Raw genomic sequence first — 24105 nt, forward strand, 5'->3', positions numbered from 1 at the left:
GTATTTGTCAATTGATAGAGAAAGAAAGAGAATGAATTATGTATTCTTGATTGATATATATTGATGAATGTTATAGTTTATATTACAAATGGTGAGTGGCTCATTATATAGGAGAGGGTGAGTGTAGTAGGTGAGGAGTAGGTGAGGAGTAGGTGGTGGTAGGTGATGGTAAATTGGTGGTAGGTGATGGTAAATTTTAACAGCCCCCCGCAAACTCAAGGAGGATAGAAACTAACCAATTTGAGTTTGGAGAGAGTAACAAAACAAGAAAATACATAAAAATAAAAGAGGATAGGAGACACTGTATGGTCGTGTCAGACCATTGGTGAAGACACTGGATGGTGGTGTCATAACGTTGTAGAGGACACTGTATGGGGGTGTCATAACGTTGTAGAGGACACTGTATGGTGGTGTCATAACGGTGTAGAGGACACTGGATGGCGGTGTCAGACCGATGTAGAAGACAGTTTATGGGGTCATGTCGGACCGTTGTAGCAGACAATGTTGTGACAGTTGTTGTGACAGTTTACGGAGTCTTGCTGGACCCTTGTAGAAACTAACCGAAATCAATGTCGGGACAGTTTACAGAGTCTTGTCGGACCCATGAAGGAGCTAACCGGAATCAATGTCGGGACAGTTTACAGAGTCTTGTCGGACCCTTGAAGGAGCTAACCGGAATCAATGTCGGGACAGTTTACAGAGTCTTGTCGGACCCTTGAAGGAGCTAACCGGAATCAATGTCGGGACAGTTTACAGAGTCTTGTCGGACCCTTAAAAAGTCGCACCCTCAAAAGGCGTGCCCAATCTTTCAAAAGGCGTGCCATCAAAAGGCGTGCCCAATCCATAAAAAGGCGTGCCATCAAAAGGCGAGCCCAAGTCATAAGAAGATGTGCCGGACATGATGGCAAGGCACGTGAGCGCCTTGGCTTGCGCGCCCGTTTTGTCGTCTAGCGTCAAGTGGCGCGCGATACGCGTGGCTGCCTCGGCTATTTAACCAAGACGGAGGCTGAGGCTGAGGCAGAAGCTGAGACAGAAAAAAACTGAGAGAAACCTCTGAAAAATTCTTCGTTTTGCTGAGAAAGATACTCTGTAATACTCTGTAACCAACCCGTCTCTGAAACACTCAGCAACCATAACATGGCCTCTTCTTCCCGTCCAGCTACCCAGAACATGGCCTCCTCTTCCCGTGGTCTGCTCACGCTCTTTCCAGAACTGAACGAGTCCACAAGAGAAATAACTGGTGCGGTGGCCAGTGAACCTCAACCAAACACCTCTGGTTTTGCTCCGTTGAACTTTCCGATGCGGTCGGTGGAGCAAAAAATGGCGGTGCAAACTGATATTGAGGCCAATCAGTATACTCTGAAGTCATGTGTGGAAACCATGACTGCGGTCACAAACTTGTCGCACCGGCTGCAGAGCAGGACAAATGAGGTGCAACAGTTAAACTCCCAGCTGGCTCTGCTCCAACGCATGTATAAGGATGCGCGAGCAGAGATAAGTGTGCTAAAGTCAGAAAATAAGGAGCTGAAGCGGAAGGCCACCGTGATGTTCCGATTTGGAGGGCCACCATATGCTGCAGTGGAGGAGCAGGGAGTAGTGATCGTGCCCAGTGGAGGGGGAAACACAGAGGCAACACCGTCAAGGGCCGCCCAGGACGGAGGCAAGAAGAAGAGACCTGCAGCAGAGTAGAGAAGAAAAATTCCATTGTGGGTGTGGGTTTGTTTGTTTGTTTGTGTTTTTTTTTTTTTTTTTTTTTTTTTTTTTTTTGTAAAAGTGTGATCGGGGTTGTTCCCTGAGATGAATAAAATATGGGTGGTTGTGCAAATTTGTAAATTGTTTGCAATGGTGTTTGGGATTTTTTTTTTTTTTTTTTTAAGAATAATAATAATAATAATAAAAATAAAAAATGAGTATCATGGAGTGGGGAACATGAGTGTAATGAAAAAGAAAAAGTATAAGGTGAGAGAATCTGAGCATCGTGGGTCACATGGGTGAGTGGTGGTAAAGGAAGTAAAAGAAAAAATAAAGAAATTGAGTGGGTGACCCAGTGGATGTCCTTGAGGAGAGAGGGACCAAGGATTCGAGACAACACAGCACCCACCTTTGCTTCTGCCATACAGAACTCTGTTCCGGCCATCACTTTTCTCATGGCAGCAGAGCTATATGAGCAAGCAATAAAGTATGAGAAATGATCGTTCATAACGTCAAACGGAGCATTGGCTACTCTCTCTGGAGCTAAGACTGGGAGGTCCCCCAAGGACAAACGCGTCGTCAGAGACGAAACTACTGAGGATGATCTTTGGTGGGGAAAAGGTTCACCAAACATCGAAATGGACGAGTTGTTGAAACCCAGTTGATTGCCCACGATAAAGAGGTTTACGACATCGCTTGGGCTCCCCAGAGTCATCGCCATATTTGCTCTGCTGGGGACGATTCACAAGCGCTTATTTGGGAGTTGCCGACTATTGCTGGACCCAATGGAATTGACCCAACGTCTATGTACTCTGCTGGGGCTGAGATTAACCAGCTTCAGTGGTCAGCGGCGCTGCCTGATTGTATTGCAGTTGCCTTTTCAAACAAAATGCAGCTTCTGAAAGTTTGAGATCTCTGGTCCACGAGTCCAGTGATGTGCAACTGAGCAGCAATTTTGTGGGAAGGTCTACCTGGAAGCATTAGTGTCAATGCAAGGTCTACCTGAGAGAGAGCCGTGGGCCTTGGTGATCGATGGCGCAAGTGGCGAAGCCGGACTTGGCGAAGAGAACGGAGGTGAGCTGAATGAGCCAGCTTGACTCGCCGGTGAAGCCGTGGACGACGGCGACTATTCCGATGATTCAGTTATGGGATTTGTGACAGCGGATGAAAGGTATGTGTAGAGGTCCGGCGGAATAGGTTGAGGTCCGGCGGGCGGCCAAGGCGAGGTTGCCGCCCGCCGGTGAAGCGAGAAAGACGAAGGTCTTAACCGTGCTCTGATACCATGTTAGATAAATTGATAGAGAAAGAAAGAGAATGAATTATGTATTCTTGATTGATATATATTGATGAATGTTATAGTTTATATTACAAATGGTGAGTGGCTCATTATATAGGAGAGGGTGAGTGTAGTAGGTGAGGAGTAGGTGGTGGTAGGTGATGGTAAATTGGTGGTAGGTGATGGTAAATTTTAACAATTTTTCTCTTGAAAATCCACTTGTACCCAAGAGGTTTACAACCTGGTGGCAAATCCACCAATTCCCAAGTATGATTTTGGAAGATGGATTTAATTTCACTATTGACAGCCTCTTTCCATAAAGGAGCCTCAGGACTGGACATAGCTTCTTTAAAAGTTAAAGGCTCATTTTCTAACAAATAAGTTAGAAAATCTGGACCAAAAGATTTTGAGGTTCTAACACGTTTATTACGCCTAGGTTCCTCTTCCTCATTTTGATCTATCTCTTGATCTTGTTCTTGATCATGACTAATAATAGCATCATAAGATCTTTTATTAGTACTAGTCTCTTGTCCAGTTTTATTTGAAAATATATTTTCAAAGAAAGATGCATTCCGAGATTCAATAATAGTGTTTACATGCATTTCGGAATGTTCTGACTTATGAATCAAAAACCGATATGCACTACTATTTATGGCATAACCAATGAATATGCAATCAACGGTTTTAGGAGCTATCTTAGTCTTTTTAGGACTAGGAATAGCCACTTTAGCCAAACACCTCCACACTTTTAAGTATATGTAGGATGGTACTCTTCTATGCCACATTTCATAAGGTGTTTGATTCACTTTCTTTCGGGGTACTTTATTAAGTATATAATTAGCAGAAAGTATTGTTTTCCCCCACAAGTTTTGAGATAATCCAGAACTTATTAACATGGCATTCATCATTTCTTTTAAAGTCCTATTTTTTCTTTCAGCAATTCATTTTGCAGAGGTGAGTAAGGAGCGGTGGTTTGATGAAATTCCATGTTTTTTACAAAATTCACCAAAAGGTGCTTCATATTCACCACTTCTATCACTTCTTAGTTTTTTGATTTTCTTACCAAGTTGATTTTCAACTTCATTCTTAAATTGAATGATAGTTTCCAAAGCTTCATCCTTGGTTCAAATTAAATAAACATAACTTTATCTACAATAATCATCTATAAAAGTGATAAAATATTTTTTCCCACCTCTAGTTTGAATTGATTTGAAATCATAAATGTCACTATGAATTAATTCAAGTGACTCCATACTTCTTTCAATTGAATGAAAAGGAAGTTTGGTTAATTTTGCCCCAACGCAAATTGCACATTTATGATTTAAATCAATGTCAAATTTAGGTAAACATCCCATATTAATTAATCTACGCAAATATCCATAATTAACATATCCTAGTCTACCATGCCACAAATTTGAAAACTTAAGCAAGTAAGAGGAAGATGTATTATTATTAATAACAGAGAGGACTACAGTCATTACATTTAATTTGAAAAGGCCATCAGACATGTAACATTTTCTTACATACATCCCGTTTTTGGTAAGTACAAACTTTTCACTTTAAAAAACTAGCCTAAACCCATTTTTACTTAACAAAGATCCAGAAACAAGGTTCTTGCAAATGTCCGGTACATGGAGCACATTGTTGAAAATGAGTTCCTTTCCAGATATCATCTTTAGAATAATCTTTTCTTGTCCTTCAACTTTAGAAGTTGAGGAGTTGCCCATAAAAGTTGTTCACCTTTGTCCACTACAGAATAAGATGTGAACATCTTTTTGTCAGCATAGATGTGGCGAGTAGCACTAGTGTCCACCCACTATTCTTTAGGATTTCTGACAACGTTTGCCTTGGAAACAACTGCAGAAAGATTTATGTCCTCAACACCATTAGAAATTTTGTCTGCTTCGATCATATTGGCTTGAGTATGCTTCTTGCTTGATCTTCTTTTGCTTTTGCCCTTGTGAAAATTCTAGAAATCCCCTAGATGTTGATTTGTGATTATGTATCAATTTTAAGCAGTAAACAACAATCCCAATCAAATAATCAAGACAAATCGACACAACGATTTCACGTGGAAAAACCACAATTGGACACCTCCAATTGTGATAAAAAAAAACCATGGGCAACAACCACAAAACAATCCACTAAGAAAATATAAAGGAATTACATAGGTATACTCTCAATTACCTAGCGAATCCACGTCCGAATTGAACCAAACTCTATGTGTCTCTCCCAACCCCGTCTTTACCTCGGATTGTCTTGACGATGAGCCACTCCAAAATCCACCAAAGGTTCAGGCTCGTATTCTTCAGAATCCACCGAAGAACAACTCTCTCTTTTGTATTGAATTAAACAAACAATCCTTTGATGTAAACTTCTAAAACCATGAGTTGAATACTCAATCAAAACATCAAAGAAAACTAGCAAAATATCTCCAGAGATAAACCTTAATATCCAAAAAGAATATCTGGAGAAGTAATCCTAAAATCTGACAGAAACACGTACTTATAGAAATCTGAATCGTGATGCTCGCTCGAGCAAAAATTATTTCGCTCGAGCGAAGAACCAAAAACGCGTGTTTATCTGTAAGTGGCTTCGCTCGAGCCAAACAACCTGCGCTCGAGGGTAAAATCATCTCTTTCAGGTTTTTATACGGACGCAGCCTTCGCTCGAGTGAGAACTCATTTTCTCGAGCGAGCAAGGGCGGACATGCAACTTCGAATGCAATTTTGCATTTTGCTTCGGGGGCACTGCCCCTCGACCCCGTCTGGGCGCTACCCCGGACCCCTGGACCCCCGCGAGCTGACCGGGCAGCTCGATCCCCGTCATAATCAGCGAAGTGGCAATCTTGAAAGCATTAACATCACAAACTTCTCTGCAAGGCACAATTCGAGTTGGATTCGCATCTAAACACTCATAGCCTCACTGAAATAAAAAGTGCGAAAACAAATACAACTTAAAGGAGTTTTGTCAAACGGGGTTGCCAAGAATAAAAACCTAACACCTTGCTAAGGCAATTTTTGGCTCGATGTTCGTCTTTATCACAGATGTAACATTTTCCATTAAACTTGTACTTCTTATTCTCCCTCCTTTAGAGCCTTGTGCGGAACTTTCTCCAGAAAATTTTTGTTTCTTTGCTTTTGGAGCATGTTCCACTACATTTGCCTTAGACTCCATTGGATGCTTACTAGCCCGCTTTTCAGAATTATAGTTGTCCTCCTCAATCCTCAAACGCACAATCAATTCCTCCAGAGTCATTTCTTTCCGCTTGTGTTTGAGGTAATTCTTGAATTTCTTCCAGCCTTGTGATTATTTTCAATTAAGGCAGCAACTTGGAAGGATTCACTGAGAGACATGCCTTCTGCATAAATGCCATGCAAAATGAGTTAGAGATCTTGAACTTGACTAATCACACTTTTTGAATCAATCATTTTAAAATCCAGAAATTTGCCTACTACGAATTTCTTCGAGCCAGCATCTTCTGTTTTGTACTTTTTTTCCAAAGACCCTCAAAGTTCATTTGCCGTCTTGATAGGACCATAGACGTTGTACAATGTGTTATCAAGTTCGTTCAAAATGTAGTTTCGGCAAAGAAAATCAGCATGTTTCCACGCATTGACCGCAGTAACCACTTGTCGGTCAGTTTCATCCTCGTTCAGAGTAAGAGCATTTTCATGAAGAAAACGAGCCAAGTTCAAAGTAGTAAGATAAAATAACATTTTCTGCTGCCATCTTTTAAAATCATTTCCTAAGAACTTCTGTGGCTTCTCACTGTGATTTACCGGCACTGTCACAACAAGAGAAGGGGTTAGTGCAATGGCAGTCACCATACCCGTACTAGTTTGAGCATTAGTTTCAGTAGACATGAATTCTAAATTATAAAACAAAATTAGAATTAGAATTATATACTACACATAAAATTATACCAAAATACATAATTAAATTCTGTAAATAAAAGAAACAAGAATTGTAACTTTTATTTCCAATTAATTTGCAAATAAAATAAAATTTTATTTAAACAAATTAATTCCACACAAAAAAAATTTCTGTAACACTTCAAAACTTAAAATATTGAAAACAGAATTTTAATTAATGAAAACACTTAGAAATAATTTCTGAAAACCAAAATTAATTTCTGACCAACTTCACAAATAAATATTCTGTATTGTTAATGACACCAGTATATTACTACTAGTTGTCAAAGAAAATAAGCAGTACATTACTACTATTTTTCAAACAGTATATCACTACTATTTATTTTTTTAACAAGAATATTTCTTTGTAAAACTGCAGAAAATAATTTATGTAAGAAGAAGAAAAGAAGAAAAAGAAACAAATGAAAAATTATGTATAAACAGAATAATTCGAATCTGTCTTTAGATTGTTGAAATAATCTTCTATGTAAAATAAATAACTTGAAACAACCTCAAACAAATAAAATAAATTATTTATAGAATTTATTTTACCGAAATGAATAAATACAAAATTAGATCAAATCGAGTGTGTGACACTCTATCCTTAAGACCGATTCGCCCCGCTTCGGTACTTATGGATAAAAGGCATCTATTTCCCAAGATACAATGATCTTTACACAAATTGTAGTAGCACACCAAACAATTTGTATGGCGAACAAAACTTGTGTTCTATACTCTCCAAATTTTTCCTAAAATGATATGAAGAATAAGTTAATGTAAGAGATCAAAACTGGAAGGAAACAAGTCAATTTCTGATTTGGAAATCTGCTGGAATGATACATGTATTTATAGGCCTGAACAGGTCTGAAATTCAAACCGAGCAGGTAGGTCTTTGAATTCAACTGATGCAAATAGTTTGGATAGATAACTGCTTGGCAGTTTCAAACTTGTCTGGAAGAAATTGGCTCTGTCTAGAACTGCTGGGCAATTTAGAGTAGTTTTAAACAGTTGGAAATTGAACCAGAAAAGGCACAATTTTGGACAGAAAAAAATTAAATTAATTTTGTTCAGAAATTTGAATAATTTCCCGCATGAATTTTTGGGAAAATTCAAATAAATTTTGTCCAAAAATTAATATTAGAACCGACTTGACCCATACCTCGCACTTGAACCCAGCCCCGCTCGGTCGCGTGTGTGTGGTGGTTTGGGCTAAGGTCCACTTTGTCCATAACTCCTCCCTTCTATAAACTTGGGGTGCCCCTTGGGGCCCAACCCAAGTGTTGCCACTAGGGCTGCAAACGAACTGAGCCGAGCCGAGCTTTACTGAGCTCGAGCTCGACTCGTTTACTTATCAAGCTCGTTTATTGAGCTCGAGCTCGGCTCGATAAAGAACTGGGCTCGAGCTCGGCTCGGCTCGGCTCGTTAATTTTAATAAAACTCGAGCTTGGCTCGGCTCGGCTCGGCTCGATAAATTTTTTTTAATATTATTTATATTATTTAAATATAAATATTTAAATAAAAAATATTATTTATATTATTTAATACATAAAAAATGTATTTATATTATTATTTTTATATATATTTATATATTATTTAATATATAAATAATATATTTATTATATAATTTAAATAAAGATAAACGAGCCGAGCCTAACGAGCCGAACACATGCGAGCTCGAGCTCGGCTCGTTTACTAAACGAGCCTATTATTCGAAAATGAGCCGAGCCGAGCTTATTCACGAACAACTCGGTTCATTTGCAACCCTAGTTGCCACCTAGAGCTTAAAAACGCATACAAGCTCTCTTCAAGTTTCAATGTGGGACAAGTCTTACAAGGAAACCCACATTTTATTCTTTAAATTATCCATTCCACGAACCCGAAAATGACGTCAAGTTCCCATTCACTCATAAATGGTTTTGACGAACCGTCTTCACCGTGTGACTTGCCATGCGCTAAGGAACACGTCACCTCTTTGGACCCACCCCAAAAGGCGTATGGGCCCCACTCAATTTTGGGCTCAAAGATGGCCCAAAACAAGCCTATAAAAACCATTATTTCCAACAAAAAGCACCCCTCCCCCTACTTCTAAATAATCAGATTTTTTCAGCTTATTTAAATTGTTTTTGCCTAATAAGATATAAGCAGAAACTATATCAAACAGTTTGGCACGGACTCCCAAATTAAAATAAACAATAATCAGCTTATAGAAACTGCAACAAACAACCTCGGAGTTCGATTGGACTCTTAATCCGGCCCATAAATTTCCAACCAAACAATAGATTCTTCCATGAAATAGACATGGAGTGCACTTCCCCCCTTCCATTCCTTTCCAACAAACACCCCCTAAAGTGATGAGTGTTCTAAACATAGACCGAATAGCAAATGTCAAAGGTTAGATTTAAATCCAATAATCTCAATTTTTAAATTTTGATACCATATTAAGATCAATTATCTCAAAAGTTTAAATTGTTAAAAAATAAACCCATTAATATAGGATGTGAGGACAGGACAGTTGGCACAGTGGTTCATGTATAGTGACGGAGTCAGGAAACTAAATTAGAAGGGACACTAATTAATTACAACTTTAATTTTATTTTATTTTTTCCATAACCAGCAATAAGAAGATAATAACAATATTTGAATTAATATTAAGTCAAACACTTAAATAAATTATTACAAAAGTATTTCACATAAAATTTTATAATTAATTTTGAGTAAAATCGAAAAGAAAGTATTGCGTGTAACTAGAATATCATGAACAATGTAAAAAAGTCATATATTTAAGTTTTAAAATAAATTATATAATGGTAAGATAAATTAAAGTTTTTCAAAATTTAAGTAAAAATTTTATATAATAGTGATGTATATAGTGAGATTAATTATATTTGTATATTAGTAATGATGGATATTACCTTTATATTGAGATTTTTTTCACAAAATTTTCATACATAAAAATATAATTTGTTGTAATCACTTTATTTTCAATACAACAATCACTATTATTCTCAGAAATTTAAAAATGCCATTGACATTTTATTCTAAATATTTTTTTTGTTTAAAATTTTATTTATATACATATGTAAAAGTAAAAAATAAAAAAAAAATTGTAAATCCAAAACTCAAGGGGGCACGTGACCCCCTGGTCTCCATGTGGATCTGCCACTGTCCATGTAGCTATCCTTTGAAATAATGAGAATGTTAACGGTTTATGCTTTTATTTGATGGAGCGACTGCGACTATTTCGTTGTAATTTAACTTATTAACTTCCTAACATCCTATCTTATTGCCAATATATATATATAGGATGTAAATTCTCTTAAGTTTAAAATCTGAATTTCATCATCATGTTAGGGCCTGTGGGATGTTTTGATAATTCAAACCGTTTATTTTGTAGGGTTCTCTTTATATATCATTATTAGAGAAAATTAGGTTAATTCAATAATCATAACATTTTCATTTTATCACGTTTGTCTTTTTTTTTTTTAAATGGTCTATTTTAAAAAGGAAACAATATAGAAAATGATTTTGTAGATTCATTTTTAAGATTCAGTGATGTATAAAAAAGAAAATTGGTTGATGGTTAGATAAGACATAAGAGACAGAGTTGTGTTAAATCAATGATGTGACCAGACCTAGTTCTGATCCGGATGACTCTCAAAACCCAGACTATGCTCAAAACCGACTTAGAATTTGAAAATCGAAAAAACCACCAATTCAACCGAAATAACCAGTCGGGTTTGAAGAATTGAAGTTTCTTCCAAATATATGTTGTGGAGCGGGTTTGAATATGGAACTAAGTGCATAAAAGCAAGCACTCAAACCACTAAGCCATCAACACAATTGTTGACAATGTAATAAGTATATATATTACATATTCAATATTATCTTAATTATTTTTACTAAAAAAACTGTATAAAAAACGAAAAATAAATTTTGGGAAATATTTTTTTTGTAATTGTTTATTATATATTGTTTTTTTTTTTTGTAATTTTAATATCTATATGTTTTATTCTTATAAATTTCAATATATTTATGACATAATTATGATATCACGGTTTAATTTTGGCTCACTCGCGGTTGAATCAATGACCCATTTGTCCGGTCATTTTTTTGATTCACTCACCGATCCGATTTTTAAAACATTGCGTTAAATATTCTAATAAATTTTCATATTATTAAGTTTGAAATTGAGTTTAACTTTTGGATTAAAATAGCATTACACTTTTAAAAAACATACTTGCTATTCATTTTTTAGAGACAATGTAATAAAATGAAAATATTATAATTATTAGATAGATATAATTTTAATTATAAATAATATATCAAAAATTTTAAAAAATAAATTGTTCAAATTAATAAAATAGAACCCTAAAGATAAAGTTCAAAATTTAAAATTTAAAGAAATTTAATCCAATGATATACTATTCCAATAGAAATATCCACCCCGAGTAGAATTGATATGGTGTGCATTTCTTTTGGGTGTATTTCATGGGTTTTAATCCAATGATATACACCCAAAAGAAATGCACACCATATAATTCTCTTCGAACTGATATCGATTGCTTGTAATGTATACTACTAATCTCATGCCTTTTTTTTTTTTTTTGAATGGGAGTTAAATCCATTAAGGATAAGCCAAACAACACTTAAGAGATCAGAAGCGAAGATAAGAGATCATAAGAAATCAGCACTAAAACTACTCAAAGATACCACAACAACTTCCCCCCAAAGAGGGTAATGGCTTTATTCAAACCATTCTTTATTGAAGTGACGTCGATTGATTTTAATGGATACTAGTGTGGAGAAGTGGTTTGGAAATACTCTTCAGCTCCTGGGGGACGCTCGTGATCCTCAGCTAGCCACCTGAAAAAGAATCAGCACTCCGGTCGGGGGTGCTGGAATTAGCACTCCGACGGGCAAGTCAGTCTCTACTCTCTAGATTACTTGTATTTTAAGTAAAGTGTAATAGTTCTCACATACCTCTTTCTGGCTGATGTTCTTCAATTTATGTATTTTCTTTCTTGGGCCTCAGGGCTGGGCCTACCTTTAGTTCTCTATTCGGCTTCTCTTAAAGCAAACTGCTTGTCACTCGGCCCCTTAATCAACCGGCCTTTTGACCGAATAGGGTAGGATTTGAAATTGCGAGACGAAGCCGATTCCTTTATTTATATTCCAACTCTCCAAGTTCATTCGTTCGGCCTCTTTATGATCCCAAATATTCGGCCCCCACAATTGCCCCCCAAGCACCCCACTAATGACAGTTGGTTGGAGTGTTTGGTTTCGAACTCGAAAAGTCTGGGCCGAAATTCGGCGGCTGACCTCATTCCAATGCAGATGTCTGAGCACATGCTTCTCGGTCATCATTTCAACTTCCCGCCCCTTCGTACACTTCTATTTATTATGATTTAAAATTTGGACGTCCTTTCAAATACATACACACTTTCAGATATTTGTCTCTGGATTTCCTTCTGAATTATCTCTGCAACTTCATTTCCTTCACTATCCTCTTCATCTGTTGTAAGTTTTCTCCCTCTCTACTCTAAATCCTTTTTTCTTGTTTTGTTTTTGGTTTAGAATATACCCTTAAATTGAAGAAAATGGTAAAACATTTGAAAGATCTCCTCTCTTCGGATCAAATTTCTGGCTTCCGATGCCATTTTTCCATTCCTGATGACGTCCGTCTGTCTCTCGTGAAAGACGGCACCCTCGATATGGAGAGGGCTGATGAAACCACGATCGTTTTCCCTCTCCTATCAATCGCAAAGGGTGGTGTCTGATTTCCCCTTCACCCACTCCTTAGGGCTGTGCTCTGCCATTGGGGTCTAATTCCTTCCCAACCCAATGTCAACTTCTTTAGAATCATAACGGAAATTGTAGAGCTAAACCGTCGCCTTAGGATCAACCTCGGCATTCCTGCCATTCGACATTGTTATGCCCTGGCCAAGTCTTCCGGTCGACACGGTCGTTATTTCCTCAGGGCCAAGGATACCGACCATCAACTAGTGACTATGCTTTCTAACTCTGGGAAGCGAATCGATGACATTATGGTCGTTGTCCGAGGCAACTGGGAATTTGGCGAAGGTGAGGATCGCCTCAATCCTATTCCTAGGCGGAGGGGCGAACCAGGTGGCCATATAGCCTCTTGTGTTTATTTTTCCTTTGTTATATTTGTAAAGCTTGATTTTTGAGTCCCAATGGTTTTGCTTGTGCAGGAAACGATTTGAAGAAAGTTTTGACCTCGACCGACGATGCCGTTCTTTCAGAGATAAAAATCGCGTTGAAGTACTTCGGCTGTCCGAGCCTTCAGAAACAAGGGAGGGCGGCCCATATCCTACTTAAATACAAGCTGACGTACACGACTTTCTCGGCAGCAGAAAACATCCCAATTCCAAGGGGCGAGGAGTTTCCAACGGCTCTTATTTTGACCAACTTCAGAAACTTGCGCTAAATCGGCTTGGAAGGATCCGACTCGGAGCGTGCAGAAGAGGTCACTAAAGAATCAGGCCAGTCCGAGGCTGAAGTAGACGAGGCTTTAAGGGTAGCTTTTAAAGAAGTCGGCCTCAATTCAGCCAACCCTCCATCCACCTCGGGTCGAGGGGAAGTTTTCGACGACGTCTTTATCGGATTAGAGGATCTTCCCGGCGCATTTCCTGAAGATATGGCGGCTTATCACTTACGAAACTCGCCAAAAAGGCCGACGCCGAACGAATGGCCGCGCGGCGGAGAGCGGAGGCCATTCGTGCAGAGGCCAATCGATCCGAAGTGGCGCCCGTCGCTGATGTTGAGCCGCCCTTGCCTGTTATTGAGGAGACGATTCAAATACGAGATACCAAGTCGGAGCCGATCGTGGCGGCAAATGATGAGGCTGAACGACGTTCGGAGAAACATCCAGTAGAGGAAGTGGGCTCTGAAGAAGAGCCTGCCGACAAGCGGCCGCGTTTAGAGGAGTCAAATACGGTTGTGCCTTTTGTGGTTCAACCAAAGATAAGAAATATGCCGATCTACTCTGACGCGTCGGCTATAAAAGACCCAACTGTAGACACCCCATTTTTGACCGACCTTAAGACTCAGACGTCACCAGTTGAGCGCTCGGTGATGTTGCATATTGTGCTCGTTCTGAGGTTTCAGAGTCTTGGCTGCGAGTCTTGCCTCTGGACTTCGGGACTCTTTTATGCCGTGCCTCGGTTTGCGAACCGGGTCCTGTTTTCTCCGTTTTCTCTTCCCGAAAGGAGGGAGAGGTCTCGTAGACCATCTCTCAGTGGCCGTAGGCTACGTTCGTGGTCGTAGGCCATTTTTTCCCGTTTGGAGCCCGGTTTTCGGTTTTCGGTTTTCGGAGTCATCGGCCGTGTGCCTCGGTTCGGGACCACTTAACTACCTCCGTTTGCTCCGGTTTTTGGCACACACCTTATTTCCTCCCTTTAGAGGGACATTGTGGCCCTGGAGACCACCTTCGTGGTCATACGCCACTTTCAGTGCCTAACAGCCTGTTTTTGGGGCCCTAAACCGCACGTTTTGGCCCCCGAACTTTCGTTTTGCATCCGTTTTGGTCCATTTTTGGTAGAGACCCTATTTTCATTGTTAGGGAGGTGGTAGGATGGTGGCCGGCCACCTATTCCCCTGAAAAGCCAGTTTCCTCTTTTTCTCTCTCCAAAAGCCGATTTTTTCTGACAGAAAGCTGGTTTTTCTCACTTTTGAGCCACATTTTCTGGCTTTTCATACTACCATTGTGTTGTGCTCATTTGGGAGGCCACCAATATGGATAGGCCGGCCAGAAATTCATCTTGACCCTTTTGAACCTTGCTTAAAAGCTAGTTTTTCTCTCTCTTGGGTCACATTTTCTGGTTTTTCTCCACAGGGCTGTGTTCTACTCATCTGGGAGGCCACCTTTCTGGGTAAACCGACCAGCATTTTTGCTTGAACCTTTTGACCCCTGGTCAGCCGACCAGGGGGAGTGGCCGGCCGGCCACTTGAACTGGCCGGCCTGCTTATTGCTTTTGCCCTTTCTGAGTGTAATCCAGCTGTGCCAGCTGGAGACCATTTGGTGCATCCTCCATACACTATGGAGGATTTTTGAAGCTTCCAAGAGAAGCTTTGGCCTCTCTTCTCTATCAGAGAGGCCCTCCTCTTCATATCTAGGGGTTAGACATTTTTGGCCAAGGCACATAACCTCCCACCTCCATTGCTACTATTCCAAGCCTCAAAACCCTAACTTCCTTGGTCCATTTACACTACAACCCTTAGCACCACACCTCCATCATCCATTCCAGCACCTTGGAAGCCATTTGCAGAGGTTGGAAGCTCATCAACTTGGTCCAAAAGCTGCTAGAGGTCGGCTCTTCAAGGGTCATTTCTCTCATTTTTGCATTATTTTGCCCTATACCTTAGCTCCATTTGCAAGCATTTTCGAGCCTTGGTGTAAACTTAAGATAGTCTTATTTTGAGCTCTTCTTCATGTTTGTTTAAGAACACTTTTCTATTTGAGGCCTCCTACACCCTTGCATGCTTTACCCGTCTTTGTAGGCCTATTTTGCATCATATCTTGGTCCTATTTGTGAGCACTTTTGAGATTTACTATAAATTGTAAAGTGACTTATTTTGATCCCTTCTTCAACTTTGTTTAAGGGCACTTTATTTTTTGAGGTCATCCACTTCCTTGTTTGTTCAATCTCTCTTTTAGGGCTATTTTTGCATCATACTTTAGCCTTACTTGTGAACATTTTTTAGATTTGTTATGAACTGAAAAAAGTCTTGTTTTGACATCCTCTTCAAGTTTTGTTAAGCTTCCATTTCTGTTTGGGGTCATCTTCCCCCTATGCATGCTTCATCTCTTCATGATTAAGGCTATGCATTAGAGCACTTGCATTGGCCATGGTTTGGCTTCTTAGCCACTGAAATCCAGTGGATTTTCAGTGGCTTTGATGTATTTTTTAGGGTCAAAATTAGAGGGGGGTGACCCCCTCTCTCCTTGTCTTGTTTGGGGATCTTTTGGGCCTTCCAAAGGGGCTCTATTTTTCATGCATTGAAGTCACTTTTTGGGCTCAATTTTGTGGGTTTTAAGGTCTGCCTTAGGTCTGTCCGGGCCCCTTTTGATCATATTTTATGTCTATAGTGTATGTGTAGAACAATTCCATTCAAGGCCTTTTGAGGGGGCCTTTCTTGGCATGTTTCCTAGACTGATTTCAGGGCCAATTTTGTGAGTTTTAGGGCTGTCATAACTCATTTCCAGAGTTGGTTTAGTCATGCTAAGTGTCTATCTTATATGTGCTTAACAACCCCTTGAATGGCCTTCCAAAGAAGCCCCTCATTTTTACATACATTGGCTGCATTTCAGTGATTAATTGGGCATATTTTGGTGTGTTTTATTCACTATTTTTGGCTGGTTTGGTGAGTTCTCATTTTCTTCATATACATGCCATATAAACCATGTTTGCTAGTCAATGTTGCATGCTATTTTAGTCTATCATTTTAGCATCTGTTGGCCATGCTCTAAACTAGAAATATGCATGTGTTGGGACTGCCTTGGTTCTGTCTTTAGACTTCATGATCAACTAATGCTTGCTTTGTATACTTGTGGTTCAATGCATGTACCTAGGATTGAGTTTCGGGGCTTATTCCATGCATCAGGTGCCATATTTCCATGTTTCGGGACCATTTAGCATTATGTTTCAGTGCTGAAAATTACATGTTTGAATGCCATGCTTCATCCTTGCCATGTTTTGGTAGAGTGGCATTCAATGCCTTAGGTTCGGTCCTCAGTTTGCGTGCATGTGTGCACGCATTTCGGTCATCTCATTTTCATCTTAGGGCTGCTGATGCGAGTGTGGCTGAGGTCTACTCATGTTGGTGTAAGTCCATTGTGCATTGTGTATGCCTTTTCAATTCATAGCATTGCGTATGCTAGGTTGCGTGTTAGTGCATTGTGTATGCCATGTTACATCGAGCATTGTGTATGCCATCTCATAGCATTGTGTATGCTAGGTTGTATGTTAGTCACATTGTGTATGCCATCTCATTTGCATTGTGTTTGGGATAGGAGTTAGCCCAAGCACGGGAAACGAGGGACGTTTCGTACTCCGAGTGACGGAACGTGTCTCAATTCCCCGTCGCCGACACTCCGGATTACCCATGATGGAGTTTAGGTCATGTTGTGTTTTCATGTGCATTCATTTCATATTGAGTCGTGCAATTCGACTCCTCGGCCATCGTGCATCGATATGCGTGATTGGTGGCACGAGGAACGAGGACTACACTCCCTGAAGAGTAGTCATGCATACATATGTGAAATATTTTGCCATGCCCCTTTGTTGCTCTCTGTTGTAGTAAGTCAGAAATCAGCGGCCTTCTGGAGCATTACGCAATCTTCCGAAAACACTTGCAAACAAAGGTGAATCGGGACATCGCAATGCATTTCCGCGTCGAGCTTTCATACATCATTCCACCATTCGGAACAGAGCTGAGGCAGTCCATAGGCTTACATGCTAATTTATCGCCTTCCTAGTTAATTTGTTAATTAATTAGGGTTTTGTAATATTTAATTATTCATTTCGGGCTGTATTATTCTTTCGGACCCTCCGAGCGAGGGCACAACTGTAATAAGTGTGCGTGTGTGTGATGTATGTCTTCCAACCCCACGTCTTTCTCCCTTTTATTTACCTGTTTATGATGGTTAGATTAGGGCATGTTTCAATTAGCATACTCATGCTTGCATGCTTGCATCATTCATCTGTCTTGCATGCACCGGGCTCGGCGCATCATACTAACTGCATTTGTATTTCAATTTCAAGTTGAATACTTGTTAGTTGTAGCATTTCATATGCCATCTTTAGAATAGCCGAGCCTATCTTAGTTGCATTTTGCCTGTGTTGCATTAGGCATTTCTGTATAGTTAGGGCATGCATGGATTTCTAACATAGCTTCTGTTTTGGCTTGGAGTGCTCGGTAAGTTTTGTGCTTTAGCATCCTTGCATGCGTGTGAGTGACTGCCATGATAGCATGCTTACCATAAGGCTATGTGCTTATATGATATACCTGCCTGAATGCCTGTGGGTGAAGGTTGGGCTATTTGGATTGGAACAATTCATCAATTGTGAGTTTTAAGCCCACTAGATAGTGGCAAATCACCTTGTTTTCTAAGCCCACCTGAGGGTGGTAAATCTGCATTTCAAGCCCACTTGCGAGTAGCAAACCATTTTCAAAACAGACATGAAATGTTTTGTTCCAATTCAGGCGATCCAGTCTATACTTGTATGTTGTGCGCATCACATAGTAAATCTAGGCTAATAACCGGAATAAGAACGCATAATGTTTTCAAAACTAGATATCATGGTTAGTAGAGGCCGATCTTTGATCGGGCGAGCGGGGGTGCTCACGAAGTGACCTTCCCCAATCTTACCCAAGTTCCTGAGCCGAGGCAACTTTGGTGATGACGGACATATGGCCTTAGGCAACGAGTCAGGGTTTCCTAAATTCCCCCAAAATAAATATTTAGGTGGCGACTCTGTATCTGGCAAAGCAGTCCATGTTTGGCACTTCTTTCTAAAAAATCTGTTTTCCAAAACGATTTGCCAGATTTGGACTCTTTGATGAGTCATTGGTCTTGCATTGCACTCTGCGAGATTAGATACAGGACCGTGACACAAATTGAGTCCGAACTGTAGTGAGGCCCCAGGGCGCGTCTACACCAACCGTTGCGCTAAGCATGGCTTCATCAGTTTCATTGCCGTCTGATAAGGCGACTTTCCGCTTGGAGCCAGATGTTTTAGCAGTAGCGTTGGCCACTCAATCGGCTCTTCTGGTAAAGATCTTGATCTTGTCTTTCCTTTCTATGCATATATTTTTGGATCTAATCTCCTATTTTGTAGACAGTCAGAAGGATAACCGAGTTAGGCCGCCGCCAGCACGATGCCGTCGAACGAATTGGCCGCTTACAGACCGAAGTTGAGGGCCAAAGGAGCCGGGCCGAGTTTGAGGCCATGAGGGCGAAAATGGAAGCTGCAAGGGCCGAGGCTGAGTTGGAGAGGGCCAAAAATGCGGACGGACTCAGATTGGCTGCCGAGCAAAGGGCGGGCGCGAGCGAAGCTGCGCTCAAGTTAGTCCAAGAGGCGATCGTCAAACTTGAGGTGGACTTGGCGGAATCGAAGGCAACGAAGAAAGTTGCCGATTTTGAAGCTTCGAAGGTGTATGAGGCCGGGCAAGGCGCTGCCCTCAATAATTATGTATAAGAAGTCCCCAAATTCAAGAATCGGGGATTCAAACACGGCTGGCTCAAAGCCCTTGCTGCTGCTAATGTGACATTGGCTGTGCCAATTCCATACGAGCAAGTGGATGTTGAGCCGCTGGAGTCTGACTCTGAGGATTGATTAGGGCGACAGTAGTTTTTGTTTACAGCTTTTGTTTAGTTTTTTATGCATGGTTACAGTTTTTAAATTTTCTCTAGGCATTTCCCTGCAAATTTGTAGCTTCTTGTTTAGTAGTTTTCATATGTAAAATGGCTACAATTTGTGCCCAATTTACTTAATAAAAATTCCTTTTGCACTTTGCCATTATTTGTGCTAAATTGTGTTATTGGACCATTCATTCATGTATGCTTGCCGACTAGATAATTAGGCAATTTTAACTCCAAAAAGTCAAAAATTAGTACATGAAGTGGCAGTGGCACATATCGATCGGCATGGGGACTAGATGCTTAGTCGGTTAGATTAATAAATTTCCCTTTGCCCCAGCCAGTACATGAACTCCAAGGCATTCATGTATAATTGTCGTTTAGATAATTAGGCCAGTTTAACTCCAAAAAGCCAAAAATTAGTACATGGAGTGGTTGTTGCACATATCGATCGGCATGGGGCCTAGATGCTTGGCCGGTTAGATTAATAAATCTGCCCTTGCCCCAGCCAGTGCATGAACTCCAAGGCATTCATGTATAATTGCCGTTTGGATAATTAGGCCATTTTAACTCCAAAAAGCCAAAAATTAGTACATAGAGTAGCTGTGGCACATATCGATCGGCATGGGGCCTAGATGCTTGGCCGGTTAGATTAATAAATCTGCCCTTGCCCCAGCCAGTGCATGAACTCCAAGGCATTCATGTATAATTGTCATTTAGATAATTAGGCCATTTTAACTCCAAAAAGCCAAAAATTAGTACATGAAGTGGCTATGGCACATATCGATCGGCATCCGTCTTTTGGAGTTTAGCGTTAATGAAATCACCTCGGGGTTACTGCAAGCAGTAAAAATAAATGGGATGGACTCTTCGCGCCAGTAACTTCACTTACTGTGTTCAGACTTAATTTAAAACAGTTTGTTGCGCAGGATTGGATAAGTGCGAATGTCAAATAGAGTTTTCTTCAACAGCAGAGGAGAAGCGCGAACTTTGGCTGAGCTTGATAGTGCAACGAATCGCAGCGGCGAACCCACCCACAGGGGAGGTAGGGCATCCAAAGAACGAAAAAAATGTCAGCCTTCAAGTCGTCGAAGCAGATCACCCCAAAAGGAGAAACAGCAATGGGGAAGTTCTCTGCGACTGCGACTGAGAAATAAGGCCGACGTGGCGCTGCGACCGTTGAGTTTTGCAATTTTCGTGGAGAATAAACCGATGACGGAGGCGGACTGCATTATCAAGGACCTAAGTGTGGCGGTCGAGTTTGCTCGATAGATTTTTCCACCAGAGGTCCAGCAGTCGATGGTTGGTCGACAGGATTTCGACGTATTTCGAGAGGGCATCCACGGGGCGGTGAAAGGGCTGTATACCGCCTATGAAGTCGGCATGCGCCTGCGCGCCGCGAGACGTGAAATAGGGAAGAAGGAGGAAAGAATCCGCAGTTTGAAGGCTCGCGTGGAGAAGGCTGAGCGTGAGCTCAGGGAGCTTAGGAGGGCTCAAACCACTGAGCCGCGTGTGGTGGGTCAATCCAACCCGATCGTGGAGGAGAGGGTGACTCAACGGCTGTTGAGCCACGCCATCGCCGACCGAGACACGGCAAGCATGTTCCTTGTAGAGAATACGTGGTCAATGGGTTACGACCAGGGCTTCCATGCGGGCCGGAAGGTCGGCATCGATGAAACCAAAGAGAAACTTGCGGAGGAGGTCTGCCGATGCGAGAACTGGGGATTTAGGCACGGTTGGATCGAGGCACTTCAGGCCGCGGAGACTCTCCGTGTAAAGGGTGTTGATTCGACGTCGCCGCTCTACTACCGTGATCATTTTCCCTTTTTCGCTTTTGAAGTCGAAAAGAGTGACGATGAGGGAGACGCCGGATAAAAACACTCATTGTGATGCTGAAAACGCAGATTGCATTAAAAACTATGTAATCATTGGCTGATTGAATAAAATGTTTTGTTTTCAATGTTCGTGTTTCTTTATAATTTTTGTTCGGCACACACATGTTTGCATGTTTTGTGCTTTATTGCATGAATGTTTGAATGAATGTGTTTTAGATGATTGGATAGACATCGACTGTCTGGAGTTTATTTCAAATGTATATATACCTTAATGTGTAAACGATTTTTACCGGCTTGTCATAATGGAGCGCTCTTCATTAAATATTTATTCAACATGCGCGTTATACACAGTCTTGGCGCTCCGAATTCGGAGGCTTAATCGGCCCAAAGACGTCGTGCGCCGATGGGGCTCCGAATTCGGAGACTTATTTGGCGAACAGGTGGTCCACGAAGGGCGCTCTGAATCCGGAGGCTTTATCGGCCCAAAGACGTCGTGCGCTGATGGGGCTCCAAATCCGAAGACTTGTTTGGCCAATCGTGATATCCACGAAGGGCCCTTCGAATTCGGAGGCTTAATTGGCCTAAAGACGTTGTGTTCCGATGGGGCTCCGAATCCGGAGACTTTATTTGGCCAATCGTGATATCCACGAAAGGCGCTCCGAATCCAGAGGCTTAATCAGCCCAAAGATGTCGTGCGCCGATAGGGCTTTGAATCTGGAGACTTGTTTGGTCAATCGTGATATCTACGAAGGGCACTCCGAATCCAGAGGCTTAATCGGCCCAAAGACGTCGTGCGCCGATGGGGCTCCGAATCCGAAGACTTTATTTGGCCAATCGTGATATCCACGAAGGGCGCTCCGAATCCGGAGGCTTAATCGGCCCAAAGACGTCGTGCGCTGATGGGGCTCCGAATCCGGAGACTTTATTTGGCCAATCGTGATATCCACGAAGGGCGCTCCGAATCCGGAGGCTTAATCGGCCCAAAGACGTCGTGCGCCAATGGGGCTCCGAATCCGGAGACTTTATTTGGCCAATCGTGATATCCATGAAGGGCGCTCCGAATCCGGAGGCTTAATCAGCCCAAAGACGTCATGCGCCGATGGGGCTCCGAATCCGGAGACTTATATCAGAACACCTTTGGAGACTTATATCGGAACACCTTTGAAGTGAGTAAATAACGATCTTTTCATTACAGAAAATGAGATGTACATGGCAAACCGTTTAGAACAAGTTTCATGCCCCACAAGTCGGGTCAATGATAAAATTTGCGTAAATGCCTGGAATTCCAATGCCGAGGCAGACTCCTTCCTGATATGTCTTTGAGCCGATATGCCCCTACTCCTGCGATTGAATCAATCTGATAGGGGCCGTCCCAATTAGGACCCAATTTTCTATCCGCTGGTTTCTTGGTAGCTGGAAGTACCTTCTTCAGGACCAACTCTTCTGGTGTGTAGCGGCGCAGCTGAACACGTTGATTATACGACTTAGCAAGCTGCTGTTGATATCACACCACGGATACAAGGGCACGGTCTCTTCGTTCTTCAATCATAACTAAATCCAAGGCAAGTATCATGTCGTTTCAACCTAAATCAAAAACTTTTGATTTCAAGGTTGAGAGGCCGATTTCCAGGGGTATGATTGCCTGTGTTCCAAAGCATAGAGCAAAACGGCGTTTCCCCAGTGGATCGCCTCGGCGTAGTTCGATGAGCCCACAACACACTCGGTAATTCTTCGACCCATTTGCCTGTAGCTTTCTCTAGCCTTTTCTTGATATCGTCCAGGATGGATTTGTTAGAGGCTTCGACTTGACCATTACTTTGGGGGTAGCCGACGTGGAAAAATAGGGTCGGATGCCATACTTGCTGCAAAGCTCTCGGTAGACGCCACAATCAAACTGCGTGCCGTTGTCTGAGATGAAAGCTCTCGGAATGTCGAATCGTGTTATGATATTTCTCCATACAAAACACTTGACATCGGCATCTCGAATGTGCGTTAATGCCTCCGCTTCAACCCATTTCGTGAAATAATCTGTGGCGACGATCAAGTATCGCTTGTTCCCTGGTGTCCTTGGCAAAGGTCCTACGATATCAAGCCCCCACTGGGCAAACGGCCAGGGACTGGTGACAGAGCTTAACTCTTCAGCAGGCAGATGGGTTAGCGGGGAGAACTTCTGGCACTGCTCACATTTTTTCACATAGCATTCGGTATCGGATCTCATTGTCGGCCAATAATAACCCTGTGTTATAGCTCGATGGGCCAAAAAGCGCCCGCCAGAATGTGCGCCACAACTGCCTTCATGTATTTCAGTCAGAAGCTCTTCGACTTTATCCGGATGCACGCATTCTAGATATGGACCAGAAAATGGACTTTTTATAAAGCTTTCCTTGCGGATCCAAGTAGTAACGCAGGGCTTTGTTTCGCGGCTTGTGCGCTTCTTTCTTGTCCTCTGGGAGCTGTTCGGAAGATAGGAATGCAGCAATGGAATCCATCCAACTCGGTTTAGATCTTATAACATTAACCTGGACTTCCTCCGATGGGCCAATGCTCGGCTCCGGGATGAAACCTACTTCGATGGTCCGTTTAATCTCTGAGTTAATGGCGGAGGCTAGGCAGGTAAGGGCATCTGTATGTGTGTTCTAATCATGTGTTATCTGGTTCAATTCATGATGGTCAAATTTTGCTAGCAAGGAGTTGGTCGTTTTCATGTAAGCAGCCATACGGTCGTTTCTTGCCACGTACTCCCCCTTTAGCTGATTGATCACCAGTTTTGAATCGCAAAATACAAGCAAGCGCCAAGCACCTAGAAGATGTGCATTCCGTAAACCGGTCAAAAGGGCTTCGTATTTGGCTTCGTTATTTGACGCTTCGAAGCCGAGCTTGACGGACTGCTTAATTATTGCGCCGTCAGGAGCCATGATCACAACTCCGACTCCGCTGCCCCACTGATTGGATGATCTATCACAGTACAACTGCCAGATGTCCCCGACATAAATTCTCCAGTTCGGC

Source organism: Camellia sinensis, chromosome 10, assembly GCF_055761805.1.
Source record: "Camellia sinensis isolate YWXY chromosome 10, ASM5576180v1, whole genome shotgun sequence".
Classification (NCBI taxonomy): Eukaryota; Viridiplantae; Streptophyta; class Magnoliopsida; order Ericales; family Theaceae; genus Camellia; species Camellia sinensis.